Here is a 16008-nt window from a genome sequence, read left to right as displayed (position 1 = left end):
TTGATATGATTCTTAGCAATGAGAACATTGAGTAGGCATGCTTACATTTTATCATGTCAAGGAAGGAAAAGCCCTGTTTTGTAAACTCTAGATAATATGCTTTAATAAACTCTGTTATGCTTAAATATTAAGATAGAGCCTTTAACTATAAAGGGGATGAAACTCAGAATAAAATATAATTAACTCAGAACACAAAGTAAAGAAAGTAGAAATAAAACACCATAAATAGTAAACAGTAGATGCTAAGTTAACTGAAAAAGAATTAGACTCTCATAATTTGCAGTAGTTATGTTCTATAAGGTTATGGCCAACACTGAACTGGCCAATTATCGGGGACCAGCCTCGATATGACCCAGGGTATCCTCGGGATGAACGGCGTCGGCGTCAGAGAGAGAGAGAGAAAGAGAGAGAGACAGGGGCTGATGATTCCTTGGTTTACGCTGGAAACCAATAAAACCCCAGCACGGGGCTTGCTCTGTTTACGTAGGCCACAGGCGCCCTCTCGAATCACTGGAGGCACCCCACCAGGGCACCCCCTCGAGTGGGTCTTAGAAGCCCAGGCAGATAAGTAAACTCAAAGGGCCCAGCGCTCCAAGGATCTCAACCAGAAAAAGGAGAATAGAGAAAAGGATGAAAAAGAGAAAGAACGACACGGGGAGACCAAGCTTCAGTGAGCAAGGCTCAAAACTTTATTTTCCAGTGCTGCTTTTATACCCTAAGTTATGCGCATAAGAAACAGAGAAAGGGAGGTATAGAGTCACACCAAAATCGCGTGGGGTCAGCAGTCTTGACCCTTATCAGGATCAGGGCTTATTTTTGTGTGTCTTGTGATAAAAGTTTTAGGTGGTTTACATCCTCTTCTGGCCAGGGGGCCTGCTAACAGTTTATGGCCCTCTCTCCTAACAATAGGTTAGTTAGCAAGTAAAAGGCTTATATTCTTTTAAGGTGACTTTCCTAGAGTCAGGTGCTAGACACATAACAAAGTTACATTCCTATAAAGCACCGGTGTAGTGAGCTGCAAGAAAGGAATTTATTAACTTAAGATCTGATGTGGTTAAATCAAAGGCTACTAGTTATATTCTCTATATGTGATTAATATATTTCCAAGGATACAATAGATAGAGAAAACTGCAGCAAGCATTGATTCAACAATGAAATCTTTTTTAGTACTACTCTAATGATTTTAACTTCTTCAACAGATTCCTGTATTTTAGAATATTAGGCTTTCTGTCCTTGCATGGCTGGGAGGCTATAAACAGTCACACTCATAGTTGTAAGAGCCCGGACAAACTTGTCAGGCAAGTTAGAAAGCTATCAGAGGGGCTTGGATTGGAACACTCCTATTAAGCCGAGGAGAACTTTTAAACTACAGCTCTGAATTAATGTTTTCAGAGAAAGGTGGTTGGGGGGAAGCCCTTGTAAGTATTAGAGGACTTGGTAAGAGGTGTAAGATAGTAAAGCAGTCAGACTCCAGTTTTCTTTGGGGTAGATGCTCAGGTAAATCCAGGGGGTTCCTCGAGCCCTGATTAGCCTTTGCCCGTCAGGCCTCTTCCCCAATTGACCTTTGCCATGGGTAGGATTTCCCTCACTGGCTCCCGGCGGCCAATACTGAATCATTTCTCCCAGAGGAAATGCAGGGTTAGGCTCCTGCATTTTCTGGTCACATTTGCAACAGCTGATCAATATAGGACCTTGTTCAATGTGTGTTTCCATTTGTGTGTGTGTGTTCAGTCGCTTGGTTTTTAAAGACACGTTATTTAATATTGTTGATTCATTGCCATTGAACTTAGAGCCAACAACACTATAATTGATGCCTGAGTGAAGCTTATCTAACACATGTATTCTCCCTGCAGGGCGTATTGTGGCCTGCCTGTGCTGAAGAGCACTTCAGAGCCTTTCAGTACTACAGTTGGGGCCATTTTAAACATAAAATCACCAACAAGAAGCACAAGCATGTGAAAAAATGTAGCACTGAATAGACTATAGGAAGGACATCTGTTTACGGTAAGAAGGGTGAAACAAGAAGGCAGAATGTCTTATTTGAGCTCAACTGGGATGTGCACCCGCTGTCTCTCTTTAAGTCTCTCTGTATTTAGATTTAGTAACATGGTTATTACTATTCAGTTCAGTTCAGTTCAGTCGCTCAGTCGTGTCCGACTCTCCGCGACCCCATGAATCAGAGCACGCCAGGACTCCCTGTCCATCACCAACTCCCGGAGTTCACTCAAACTCATGTCCACAGAGTCTGTGATGCCATCCAGCCATCTCATTCTCTGTCGTCCCCGTCTCCTCCCGCCCCCAACCTTTCCCAGCATCAGAGTATTTTCCAGTGAGTCAACTTATCGCATGAGGTAGCCAAAGTATTGCAGTTTATTACATGTTGCTGCTGCTGCTGCTGCTAAGTCGCTTCAGTCATGTCTGACTCTGTGCGACCCCATAGATGGCAGCCCACTAGGCTCACCCATCCCTGGGATTCTCCAGGCAAGAACACTGGAGTGGGTTGCCATTTCCTTCTCCAATGTGTGAAAGTGAAAAGTGAAGTCACTCAGTCGTGCCTGACTCTTAGTGACCCCATGGACTGCAACCTACCAGGCTCCTCCATCCATGGGATTTTCTAGGCAAGAGTACTGGAGTAGCTTGTACTAAATCTAAATACGGAGAGACTTAAAGAGAGACAGCGAGTGCACATTCCTTGGCCACCTCATGCGACGAGTTGACTCACTGGAAAAAACTCTGATGCTGGGAGGGATTGGGGGCAGGAGGAGAAGGGGACGGCAGAGAATGAGATGGCTGGATGTCATCACTGACTCTGTGGACATGAGTTTGAGTGAACTCCGGGAGTTGGTGATGGACAGGGAGGCCTGGCGGGCTGTGATTCATGGGGTCGCAGAGAGTCGGACATGACTGAGCGACTGAACTGAACTGAACTGAACATGTTTATTGGACTTCCCTGGTGGCTCAGATTGTAAAAAATCTGCCTGTAATGCAGGATATCCGAGTTTGATCCGTAGGTCGGGAAGATCCCCTGAAGAAAGACATAGCAACCCACTCCAGTATTCTTGCCTGGAGAGTTTCATGGAGAGAAGAGTCACAAAGAGTTGGACATAACTGAGCAACTAACACTTTCACTATCTTACTTTCCCAGCAATGCCTTTCATATCTCAGTCAATTTTCATCTTTCTAGGCCAGTTTCCTTCTTCTCAGATTATACCAATAAGTAATGTCATGGTCCATGAGTGGCTTGGAAAAGAATTTCCAGACATGAGACAGAATGAGAGGAGAATAAAGTTTATTAGAGAGGGAGATATAGTTAGAACAGCAGGCTGGCTCAAGGGAGAGCTGAAACTTTTTGCAGACTAGTAGCCAATTGTTAGGGGAAGGCAATGGCACCCCACTCCAGTACTCTTGCCTGGAAAATTCCATGGACGGAAGAGTCTGGTAGGCTGTAGTCCATGGGGTCTCAAAGAGTCGGACACGACTGAGCGACTTAGCAGCAGCAGCAGCCAATTGTTATAGCCTCAAGACAGAGAAAATTCCTACTGGAATGCTGGCATTAGGTGATTGGTTAGGATGCTATAGGCCTTGGACTACAAAGAGATCCAACCAGTCTATCCTAAAGGAGATCAGTCCTGGGTGTTCATTGGAAGGACTGATGCTGAAGCTGAAACTCCAATACTTTGGCCATCTGATGTGAAGAGCTGACTCATTTGAAAAGACCTTGATGCTGGAAAAGATTGAGGGCAGGAGGAGAAGGGGGTGACAGAGGATGAGATGGTTGGATGGCATCACCGACTCAATGGACATGACTTTGGGTAGGCTCTAGGAGTTGGCGATGGACAGGGAGTCCTGGGGTGCTGCAGTTCATGGGGTCGCTAAGAGACATGACTGAGCTACTGAACTGAACTGAATAGGTTGGGTAATGAATGAGTGTAAGTCGTTCAGTCATGTCTGACTCTTCACGACCCCATTTACTGAAGCCTGCCAGGTTCCTCAGTCCATGGAATTCTTCAGGCAAGAATACTGGAGTGGGTTGCCATTCTTTCTCCAGGGGATCTTCCTGACCCAGGTCTTCTGCATTGCAGGCAGATTCTTTACTCTCTGAGCCACCAGGGAAGCCCAGGTTGGGTAATAGGGTAGGTATTTTACCTAATACGGGGTCAGGGAACTGGCTGGTTTAGATCTGGCTCATAGCCACAGTTGCTATGGGGCTTGATCAATTCCAGAAATTTTTATCCTGTGACCCTGTTGCAGAGCTCCACACCTGTGACCTTGATACAGGACTCAACAAGTAGTTCTTTCAGTGAGGATCTTTGAGAAATAAACCTCCATAGTTTCTGATTATCTAAACATATGTCTTCACTCTTAAAAGATAGTTTGACATAGAAGAGAATACTAGTTTCACACTGTTTGCACTCTGAAAATATTGTTTCATTGGCTTCTAGCTGTAATTACTAATGAGAAGTCTGCTGCCAGTCTAATTCTCATTCTTGTGTGGGGCCTCCATCTTTTCTCTCTGGAGCCTTTAAGATTTTCTATTAAAATTCAATGTTCTGGTCTTCTTGTGTGTGGTCTTCTTAAGATGTGATCCTTCAGACTGAGGCCCTGGCCTTTAGTTCTGGAAAATGTCCTGCTGCTTTGTACATGTTGCCTCTTCCTATTCTCCCTAATTTCTCCTATTAGAGATTTGATTTTAAAAATTATTTTAACACAGCTTCAGACTTACAGAAAAGTTACAAGATAGCACAAAGAATTCCTATATACCCTCTACCCAGATTTCTGAAACATTAACATTTTACCATATTAAGCTTATCTTTTTCTATTTATCTGTTTACCCATGTTTTTTTCCTGAACCATTTGAAAGTAAGTTGCTGGCATGATGCCCACTTGGGTCAGACCTTCCTAACAACAAGTATATTCTCTTGTATAATCATCGTACACAAAGCCATTAGCTAATCTAGTGTTCTTATTCAGATTTCACCGATTGTCACAACAGTGCCCCTCACAGAAAAGGAAAATCACACACTGTGGGTTGCATTCAGTGTCATATTTTTTAGTCTCCTTTCGCTTGGGACCATTGCTCTGTTTTTGTCTCTAGAGATACTGACATTTTTGAAAAGTATAAGGCAGTCATTTTGTAGATAGTCCTTCATTTTAAAAATAATTTAAACATTTTATTTATAATATTTATTTGGCAGCCCCTGGTCTTAATTGTGGCATGTAAAATCTAGTTCCCTAACCAGGGATCAAACAGGAGTATGTGTGTGTATGTTAGTTACTCAGTTGTGTCCAACTCTTTGCGACCCCATGGACTGTAGCCCACCAGGCTCCTCTGTCCATGGAATTCTCCAGGCAAGAATACTGGAGTTGGTTGCCATTCCCTTCTTCAGGGGATCTTCCCAACCCAGGGATCAAACCTGTGTCTCCTGCATTGAAGGCAGATTCTTTACTGTCTGAGCCACCAGGGAAGCCTGGATCAAACTGGGCCCTCCTGCATTCAGAGCACAGAGTCTTAGCCACTGGACCACCAGGGAAATCCCCAAAGCCCTTCATTTTTAGTTCATCTGATGTTTCTTTGTGAAACATCAGATGGTTATGCACTTTGGGCCAGAGCAGCACAAAAGCAACTTGCTCTTCTTAAACAGGGCTGGGCCTTGGATAAAGCAGAGGAAGTACCCAGCGCACGACATTTAAGGAGACGTTCATTCTTAGCTACATGCAAGTACAGAGTCAGCCCTAAATGCCTCATTTCTCCCACCTGAGTCCAATCCTGCTTGCCAGTACATCATCTTAAGAAGTATGTGGTATCTATTAGTTTAATGTGAGGTTTGTTGGTCACTTGATAATGTGGTGCCAGATTTCTTCATTATGCAGATATCTGAAATTAATAAATGTCTTTTGCGGTTAATAAACATCTGACACAGAGATACTCTGAGACTGTATAAATATCCTATCACTCTTCAAACTTTCACCCAGTAAGTTTAACATCCATTTATGATCCTTGTTTTAATCAGTGAAAAAAAAGTGAAAGTGTTGTCGCTCAGTCGTGTCCAACTCTTTGTAACCTGGTAGCCTTTCAGGCTCTTCTGTCCATGGTATTTGCCAGGCAAGAATACTGGAGTGGGTTGCCATTCCCTCCTCCAGGGGATCTTCCCAACCCAGGGATCATACTTGGGTTTCCTGAGTTGCAGGCAGATTTTTTACTGTTTGAGCCTCCAGGGAAGCTCTAATAAATTATTAAGATGGTTGCCAAATGGTGATATTTTAAAATTCCATCATTCTGCATTTATTGATTGACATTTTTATAAAGGAAAAATTTGGGTTCATCAAGCAACCTATATGTCACAATGAACTTCCTCTCCCAGACTGAATACCAAAATGTTAAATGAAACATGTGAGATTGAAAGAGGAGTCCATTCTTTCTTGCCCTGTTTCTCATCTGTAAGGCAGATCTCCAGATAAATTTTCCTTAAGATCAAGGAAACTTTTTTTAAAAAGAGATATTGATGTAAAGCCTAGTTGCACTCATGTTTCTAGACTAAATAAATTTTATCCTTGTTTATATGTTTTATGGCCACTTATTTAGCACTTGACACTCCAGTACTCTTGCCTAGAAAATCCCATGGATGGAGGAGCCTGGTAGGCTGCAGTCTGTGGGGTCGCTAAGGGTCAGACGTGACTGACTGACCTCACTTTCACTTTTCACTTTCACACATTGGAGAAGGAAATGGCAACCCACTCCAGTGTTCTTGCCTGGAGAATCCCAAGGACGGGGGAGCCTGGTGGGCTTCCGTCTATGGGGTCACACAGAGTCGGACACGACTGAAGTGACTTAGCAGCAGCAGCAGCATTTAGCACTTGAAAGTTCAAAGTCTATTCGACTACTCTGCCCTGTTTTCCCACTTTAAGAAACTATGGTTCCCAAACAGGTTGAATTCAATTAGTACTTACTAGAAGTTAGTTTGCATGTGTTCCCTGTCGCTTGGCTGTTTGCAATTTGATATATATGTGAAAATTTAATCCCTCAGTTGGTCATGTTGGCTGTGATTTTCCTGATTATGATACAGTTTGTTTGATGCAGGCAAAAAAACTGACTAGAATTATAGTGGCAAAGGCCTGTTTTTGATTAATTTTTATAGTATTAAAATTTAGTTTTTATTGCTACAGCTTGATGAACTTTTGCCCACATTTAAAATATGATTTGGAGGATGATTAATGAGGTTTAATTGAGGAGACTCATTTCTCCATTGTATTTAACATCTCTGATTACAAGAACAGTGTTGTTGCTACCCGTTTTGATAATAAGATAAGATTTGAATTTCAGTTTAATGTAATGCCTCCTAATCTGGATATTCAATTCTTTTTCTGAAAGCTAGAATAATGCCATCTGAAAAGTTGATCCTTTTATGTAAACAAGGCACACATTTTGTTTGCTGCTGCTGCTAAGTCGCTTCAGTCATGTCCGACTCTGTGCGACCCCATAGACGGCAGCCCACCAGGCTCCCCCATCCCTGGGATTCTCCAGGCAAGAACACTGGAGTGGGTTGCCATTTCCTTCTCCAATGCATGAAAGTGAAAAGTGAAAGTGAAGTCGCTCAGTCGTGTCCGACTATTAGTGACCCCATGGACTGCAGCCTACCAGGCTCCTCTGTCCATGGGATTTTCCAGGCAAGAGTACTAGAGTGGGGTGCCATTGCCTTCTCCACACACATTTTGTTTAAGCATGTTTTAAAAAATACCACACATTGGAGTAAACAAACCTTAATCTTTTTTTAAGTTAGAATCAAAACACAGGCAGGCTTCCTTTATAGTTCATACTTTGCAGAAACTGCATGTTGTACCAACGAAAGGTTTGTGTCAGCCTCATATTGACCATATATAACAGCACCATTTTCCCAACAGCATTATTTTTAAATTAAAGTATGTACATTTTTTTTAGTCATAATGCTATTGCACACATAAGAGTCTACAATATAGTGTAAACATAACCTGTATTTGCACTGAGAAACCATAAAATTGATATAACTCACTTTGTTGTGATACTTGCTTTATTGTGGTAGTCTGGAACTGAACCTGCAATGCCGTTCTTTTCTCTGAGGTATGCTTGTATTGAAAATAAGAGGAAATTATTTGGGGGGGAAAAGTTGCTTAATGGAGTTAAGATAGACAAACAACCTGATATAATAATGGGCAAAGGAGTTGAATTGACAACTCTCAAAAGAAAGTATGCAGATGGCTAATAAGCACAGGAAAAGGTGCTCACCATTATCAGTCATTAGGGAGATTCAAATCAAAACTGCAGAGAGGTACCCCTTCATACCCACTAGGATTGTCATAATTAAAAAATGGAAAATAATAAGTGTTGGTGAGGATGTAGGGGAATTCAAACCTTTGTCCATTTCTGGTGAAAATGTAAAGTCATGTAGTCTCTGGGAAGAGCAGTTTAGAGATTCCTCAGTATTCTACCTACCACCCAGAAATTCCACTCCTACAATTATTCTCTAAAGAATTGAACATAAGTATTTAAATAAAAACTTGTATGTGAATGTTTATAGCAGCACTATTCGTAATAGCCAAAAGATGGAAATGATCCAAAAATCCATTACATGGATGAAGGAATAAAAAATATACGGTATATCTATACAATGGGATCATATTGTCATAGCAAAGAATGAAGTAGTGGTGCATGCTACAATGTGGATGAGGCTTGAAAACACTGTACTAAATGAAAGAAGCCTGACACAAAAAGTTGCTGTACTATATTTCACAAGTGTCTTGACCCAATTTGAAGTCATGGTGAAAATTCTTATTTCCTCTTCATGGACAGTTTGCTGAGACGCCACCCTAACTACTTCCTTCTGGGGCTCTGACACTCCTGGGGTATATATGCACATACCCTGTTGCCAGAGGTCCCCAGATACCCAACAGGGGTGACCTCTTCTTCCTTAGACCTACATGATTTTTCAAAATTCCCACTCCCCAGGAAGCCCATAAAATCAAGTTAATCTCACCCTGCTTGTTATATGTGAGCTGCTTCCTACAGCTCCAGCCTCTTCCTACCCTGTCTCAGGTGCAAACCCGGTTTGGTCCTTCAAGGAAGCCTTCTCTCATTTAGAGCAGTAACTAACAAGCGTTCTGCCTTTTCTCTACCCAGAGTGTCTTTGTGTTGTGTCCTGTCATCCAAAGAATCTATAGTTATACTTACTATCTTGTCATTATTATCCTGCTTTTATAAATATCGAGAATAGGGAAATCCAGAGAGATGAAAATGAACTTTGTGGCTGCCAGGGGCCATAAGGAAGGAGAAGAGAGAGTGACAAGTAGGGTTTCCATTTGGGCTGATGGAAAAGTTCTGCAGCAACACACAGTAGTGGACGCCCAGCATCATACATGTGCTTAATACCACTGTGTTGTATACTTTTAATTTGTTGAAATGGTAAATTTTGTTATGTGTGTGTATGCTTAGTGTATTTTACCACAATTTAAAAAAACTACAAGACAAAAAATAAGACCAAGTCAAAAAAAAGAGAAAGGCTAAAGGTATGTGTTTTAAAGTAAGACTGACTTTAATGGTATTAATGCATTTATCATAGAATAAATAATACTCTACACTCCAACAGAATGGCTAATAATAAAGATGAATGAAACAAAGTTTGGTGGACATGTGGGATAAACTGAATTCTCACCCATGGATGGTGAGATGGTGTGACCACTTCAAAAAAAGCCTTACAGTTCCTTATGTTACTAAACATATGCATATCCTATCACCCACAAATTCCATTCATAGGTATTTACCCAAGATAAATGAAAACAAATGTCTCCAAAAAGACTTGTACAAAGACATTCATAATAACTTTATTCATAAGAGCCCCAACTGGAAACAGATCAGCTGTTTATCAGTTGGAGAATAAATCTCAGACTATGTTCTTCTCACAATGGACTACTATTGAGAAATAAAGAGAAGCAAACTACTGATACACACAGTAACATGAATGAATCCTAGAACACTGAGTAAAAGAAGCCTAGCATAAAGCGTGTATACTCTACATTGAATCCCCTCATTTATACACCTGAAACTAATAATATTGTTTATACTTCAGTTTTTTTAACTCTACTTCAGTTTTTGTTTTTGTTTTTTTAAAGAGAACCTACTGTATTTTTCCGTTGACATAAAGTTCCAGAGCTGACACAATTAATTTTTGGTGAAAAAATTTCAGAATAATGGGTGCCTCTGGATACTTGGGAATTTATTGGGAAAGGGTGCGAGGGAATTTTCTGTGTGTGATGTTCCTGTTCTGTATCTTGGTGATGATTTACACTGCACATGTGTTACTGTTTGTCGGACCTCACAGCCCACTTAAGATTTGTATATTTCATGGAAATTTTACCTGTAGAGAAACAAAAATGAACCAGAAAATATTGAAATCTAGTTAGTGATATGCCTGCTGAAGTGTTTGGGGGAAACATACTAACGTCTGCAACTTATGTTGAAATGCCTACAACAATAAGATGGATTGGTAAATGGAAAGAGAGATGGAATGATGGATAGGTAATAACATAAGAATAGTAAAATATTAATGGTAGAATTAGGTGATGTGTATATGAATGTTCAGAAATTGTTTTATTTTTTAACGTTTATGTATGTTTGGAAACTTTTTATAGTAAGATACAGGAGGGACTTCCCTGGTGGTCCAGTGGCTAAGACTGCACCTTCCCAATGCAGGGGGCCTAGGTTCCATCCCTGGTCACGGAACTAGACCCCACACGCTGTAACTAAAACACCCTGCATGCAGCAATTAAGACCCAGTGCACCAAATAAGGAAATAAATAAACTTAACAAAACAAAGATATTGGAGAAAATAATAAAATATACGTTGTCAAACCCACCCTTATTGTATGGAGTCTTAAAACATTGCAATAAAATTGGACAAATATTCTTTAAAACTAGCCAGGTACCCCAAATTCTAAGAACTGTGTCTCTTTGTCTAAAAATCTCAGTGATCACCAAGAGCTGTTACAAAGCTTCTTTGTCTATCTGGACTGCACGGACTTTTGACAGCTGGGACAAAGGTTCAGAGTCAAGCTTCTTAGAATCAATTACTAAGCTTTATTGGCCAATTACATTGTGAACTGTTGAAACCCTCTAATTTGGTGGAATGGATCCTTTACTTCCTGAAGGTAACTACTCTTCATTGTCAGTCTCCATTTCTCTACCAGCCAATATCTGGCTGTGGTCTCTGCAGCCTCCTGGTTTTCTCTCTTCCTCCCCTTTCACATCTGTTGCTGTCATCTTTCCTGAGAAAGCGCACAGATTACTGCTGTGTTGTGTGCTCACTATGCAGTAATCCTATACAATAGAAGATGACCGATTCATGATACATAAAGGAAAAGTTCCTGAAGCAGATGTGTGGTGATCCTAGACCTGGCCCTGCTGCTTCGTAGGTGTGTTACCTTGGACACGTCACTCAACTCCTCTGAGCCTCATTTTATCAATCTCTGCAATGGATGAAGTAGGCTGAGAGGTTCTCCAGGCAAGTTTTAGCCCTAAAACTCACCTGCCATTCTTTCTTGGCCAAACTTAAGTTCAGTTCAGTCTCTCAGTCGTATCCAACTCTTTGTGACCCCATGGACTGCAGGACGCCAGGGTTCCCTGTCCATTACACACTCCCAGAACTTGCTCAAACTCATGTCCATCGAGTTGGTGATGCCATCCAACCATCTTATCCTCTGTCATTCCCTTCTCCTCTTGCTTTCAATCTTTCCCAGCATCAGGGTCTTTTCTAGTGAGTCAGTTCTTCGAATCAGGTAGCCAAAATATTGAAGTTTCAGTTCCAGCATCAGTCCTTCCAATGAATATTCAGGACTGATTTCCTTTAGGATTAACCGGTTTGGTATCCTTGCAGTCCAAGGGTCTCTCAAGTATCTTACCCAACACCACAGTTCAAAAGCATCAATTCTTTAGCACTTAGCTTTCTTTATGGTCCAACTGTCACATCCATACATGACCCACTGGAAAAACGATAGCTTTGACTAGATGGACCTTTGTTGGCAAAGTAATATCTCTGCTTTTTAGTATGCTGTCTAGGTTGGTCATAGCTTTTCTTCCGAGGAGCAAGTGTCTTTTAATTTCATGGCTGCAGTCACCATCAGCAGTGATTTTGGAGCCCAAGAAAAGAAAGTCTGTCACTGTTTCCATTGTTTCCCCATCTATTTGCCATGACGTGATGGGACCAGATGTCATGATATTTGTTTTTTGAATGTTGAGTTTTAAGCCAGCTTTTTCACTCTCCTCTTTCACTTTCCTTAAGAGGCTCTTCATTTTCTGCCATAGGGGTGGTGTCATCTGGGTGTCTGAGGTTATTGATATTTCTCCCAGCAATCTTGATTCCAGCTTGTGCTTCATCCGGCCTGGCATTTTGCATGATGTACTCTGCATATAAGTTAAATAAGCAGGGTGACAATATCCAGCCTTGATGTACCCCTTTCCTGATTTGGAACCTGTCCATTGTTCCATGCCTGGTTCTAACTTTTGCTTCTTGACTTGCTTACAAATTTCTCAGGAGGCAGGTCAGGTGGTCTGGTATTCCCATTTCTTTCAGAATTTTCCACAGTTTGTGGTGATCCACATAGTCAAAGGCTTTGGAATAGTCAATAAAGCAGAAGTAGACATTTTTCTGGAATTCTCTAGATTACTTTATGATCCAACAGATGTTGGCAATTTGATCTCTTGTTCCTCTGCCTTTTCTAAATCCAGCTTGAACATATGGAAGTTCATGGTTCATGTACTATTGAAGCCTGGCTTGGAGAATTTTGAGCATTACTATACTAGCATGTGAGATGAGTACAGTTGTGTGGTAGTTTGAATATTCTTTGGCATTGCCCTTCTTTGGGATTGGAATGAAAACTGAGCTTTTCCAGTCTTTTGGCCAGGACTGGAGTTTTCCAAATTTGCTGGCATATTGAGTGCAGCACTTTAACAGCATCATCTTTTAGTCAAACTTAAAAAGTACTAATTTCCAAATGACATTTCCCAAAATTGTAATGTTTATCCTGTTGACTTTGACCAATTTTATTTCACTTTTTCTCAAGGTTTAACTACTGTGTAGATAGAGTTCATGCTCAACAAGGCTTGTTTATGAAACAGCAGCCCACTCATTCTCACATTTGTCCCTCCTCAGAAGTACTTAAATTTTTTTCTTTTCAATCTGCAGAAGAGTTGAAAGAATAGTAGTCATCATTCATACCTAAATAGTCCTCATCTAAAGGGCTCTTGCTGACATCTGACCATGTTCCGTCTTTTTCTGCACTTCCTTTACGCCAGACCATCTGAAAGTGGGAGGCAGATATATGACATTTCATCCCTAAATACAACAGTGTGCAACTTCCAAGATTATGAACATCTCCTACATAACTACAGCATCATTGTTGTACCTGAGAAAACTGACCCTAATTCAATGGGATCAGGTCAATAACATCACGTATTTTCAAAGATACCCATTGTTTCATAAAATACCTTAGAAATGTTAATTTTTCCTAACCTAGGTCTAGTCAGGGTTCACACACTGCATCTGATTGTTGGTTTCTTTCGGCTCTCCCTGTCCTCCCTGCCCCTGAAGAGAATAGGCCAGCTATCTGGCCTGGATAGATGCCATAAAGTTTCCCTTTACTGGAGTCAGGACAAGCTTTTTTGGCAAGAATACCACATTGGAAATGCTGTGTCCTCCCCTGACATCATGTCAAGAAGCACGGAAGGTCAGTCCTTCTCTACTGCTTTTGCAACTATTGCCACACTTGACCACGCGCTTCAAAAACAGTGACCTCCACCATGAAGGTACATTGTCCCCTCTGTACTTAATAAGTAATCCATGGAATGATATTTTTGAGACTGCGAGAATATCTAATTCAGGATTTTTAAATTACTAATTGTTCTTGAGGTGGAGGTTTCGCTTGTCAAATGCAGAATTTTCCACCTATGGACCGTGAGAAGAAGAATAATGTGTGAGGGCTGAGAAAGATCTTCCCAGCTGATTTCTTTATTGTTCTATTTCATTTTCTCACAGGCATTCGCACTAAACCTTCTTTCATGTTTCCTTTCATTAGTGACGTATTTGATCAGTTTGGGGCATGATTCTTTCACCATGGAAGAATATACACACATTTCTATCCACCACCACATATGTGCAGTGTTCCCATCTTCCTAATTCAGTTATAACATGATGTTGTTTAGACCGTTATTTGGCTTCCATTATTACACCACATGTTACAATATGGTTATTATAACCGTAACCCACAGTTGACCCAGTGTATCAACACTACGTTCTATCTCTGCTGTTTACTTTTCTAGACTCACTCTTCGTCCTTCTCCATTCCGCTGTGTCTTCAAGGTTGACAGGCATGAACTCCATTGAAGGGGTCCCTCGCCCCAGGGTTACTCAGTTGGTTTTGACCAATAGAAAGCACCAGTAGGACGCTGGAGAGAGAAACAATGAGGTCAAAGTAGTTCTTCCCCAGATCCTGCACTGCTCGGTTGGCGTGCATTAGCTGCTTTGTTCTACAAAAGTCACAGCTCTTGTCCAGCAACGCCCTCTGCATGATCGTCTCCTTGGAGTTGAACGATGGCATGTTCTTTTTGCCTTTTTTGTCCTGGAGTGGTAACATTCCTTAGGTTTCCCAGGTGGCACAGTGGTAAAGAATTCACCTGCCAGTGCAGGAGACACAGGAGACTTGGGTTCGATCCCTGGGTCAGGACGATCCCTTGGAGTAGGAAATGGCAACCTACTCCAGTATTCTTGCCTGGAAAATTCCATGGACAGAAGGGACCGGTGAACTACAGACCATGAGGTTGCAAAGAGTTGGACACAACTGAGCATGCACGTACAATAACAATTCTTATGTTGTTATTAGTCTTTTTAGTTTTCTTAATCTACCTACACCTTTACAAGTTTTCAGTGTTTTTATTAAGGTCTCCTGAATTATGCCATTTTCTGCTGGACCTAAGCTATGATTATTTTCCTTTCCTGGAATAGCTTTCTGTTTTCTTTGGAGTTAATATTTAATCTGATTTTTCTGTTCTTCTATGAGTTTATTATTAATTCAACCCAGATATCTTTTGTAATTTTCTAAATCTCCTCTTAAGATGGTCAGAAACATCAGGAATTTGTTTCAGTTTCTTAAAGCCATCTCTTTTGGAGCTGTCTAACTTTTTCTAATTTGTACCAGTCAACTTCTAGACCTGATGGACAGCTTTCATACTGGGATCTTGCTTTGCTATCATTGAGAAATTTATCTTGTGTAAATTAGAATTTCTCTTTCCATCTGGTTTAAATCTTCAGTCTTAGCTTGTAGTTTCATGTTGTTAGTGCATATCCTCTAGTAGTTTCTTCAGAGAGGACACTTAAAAGTTACACTATTGGAGATTTTTATGTTAGAAAACTTCTTTCTTATATCCTAACATTTTCTTGATAATTTAGCTAAGTATAGAATTCTATGTTAGAAATTATTTCGTTTCAGAATGTGGAAGAGATTGCTTCATTATTCTCTAGCATCTGGCACTGTCTTCCAGATGTGTGTATGAGTGTGTGTGTTGGTCGCTGAGTCATGTCCGACTCTTTTCGACCCCATGGACTGTAATCCACCAGGCTTCTCTGTCCATGGAATTCTCTAGGCAAGGATTCTGGAGTAGGTAGCCATTCTCTTCTCCAGGGAATCTTCCCAACTCAGGGACTGAATCCAGGTCTCCCGCATGGCAGGCAGATTCTTTACCATCTGAACCATGAGGGAAGCCCACCTTTGAGTTGTCTTTGAATCATTATTATTCCTAATTGTTTGTATGTGATTTTTTTTTTTTCTTGAAGGCTTTCAAGAACTTCTTTGTCTCAATGCCATGATGATAGACCTTAGCATATGTTCATTCATTGCTGGGTAGCTGAGGAAAACTTAGATCTGAAGAAATCTCAGAAAAAACTTCAATCTGAGGTGGTTGCCAGAGGTTGAAAGGAGGAGTAACTGGAG

This window comes from Moschus berezovskii, chromosome 1 (assembly GCF_049115385.1).
Source record: "Moschus berezovskii isolate FMDL1 chromosome 1, NW_MosBer_1.0, whole genome shotgun sequence".
Lineage (NCBI taxonomy): Eukaryota > Metazoa > Chordata > Mammalia > Artiodactyla > Moschidae > Moschus > Moschus berezovskii.
The sequence above is the reverse complement of the archived record's forward strand: the minus strand, read 5'-3'. Positions refer to the sequence as shown.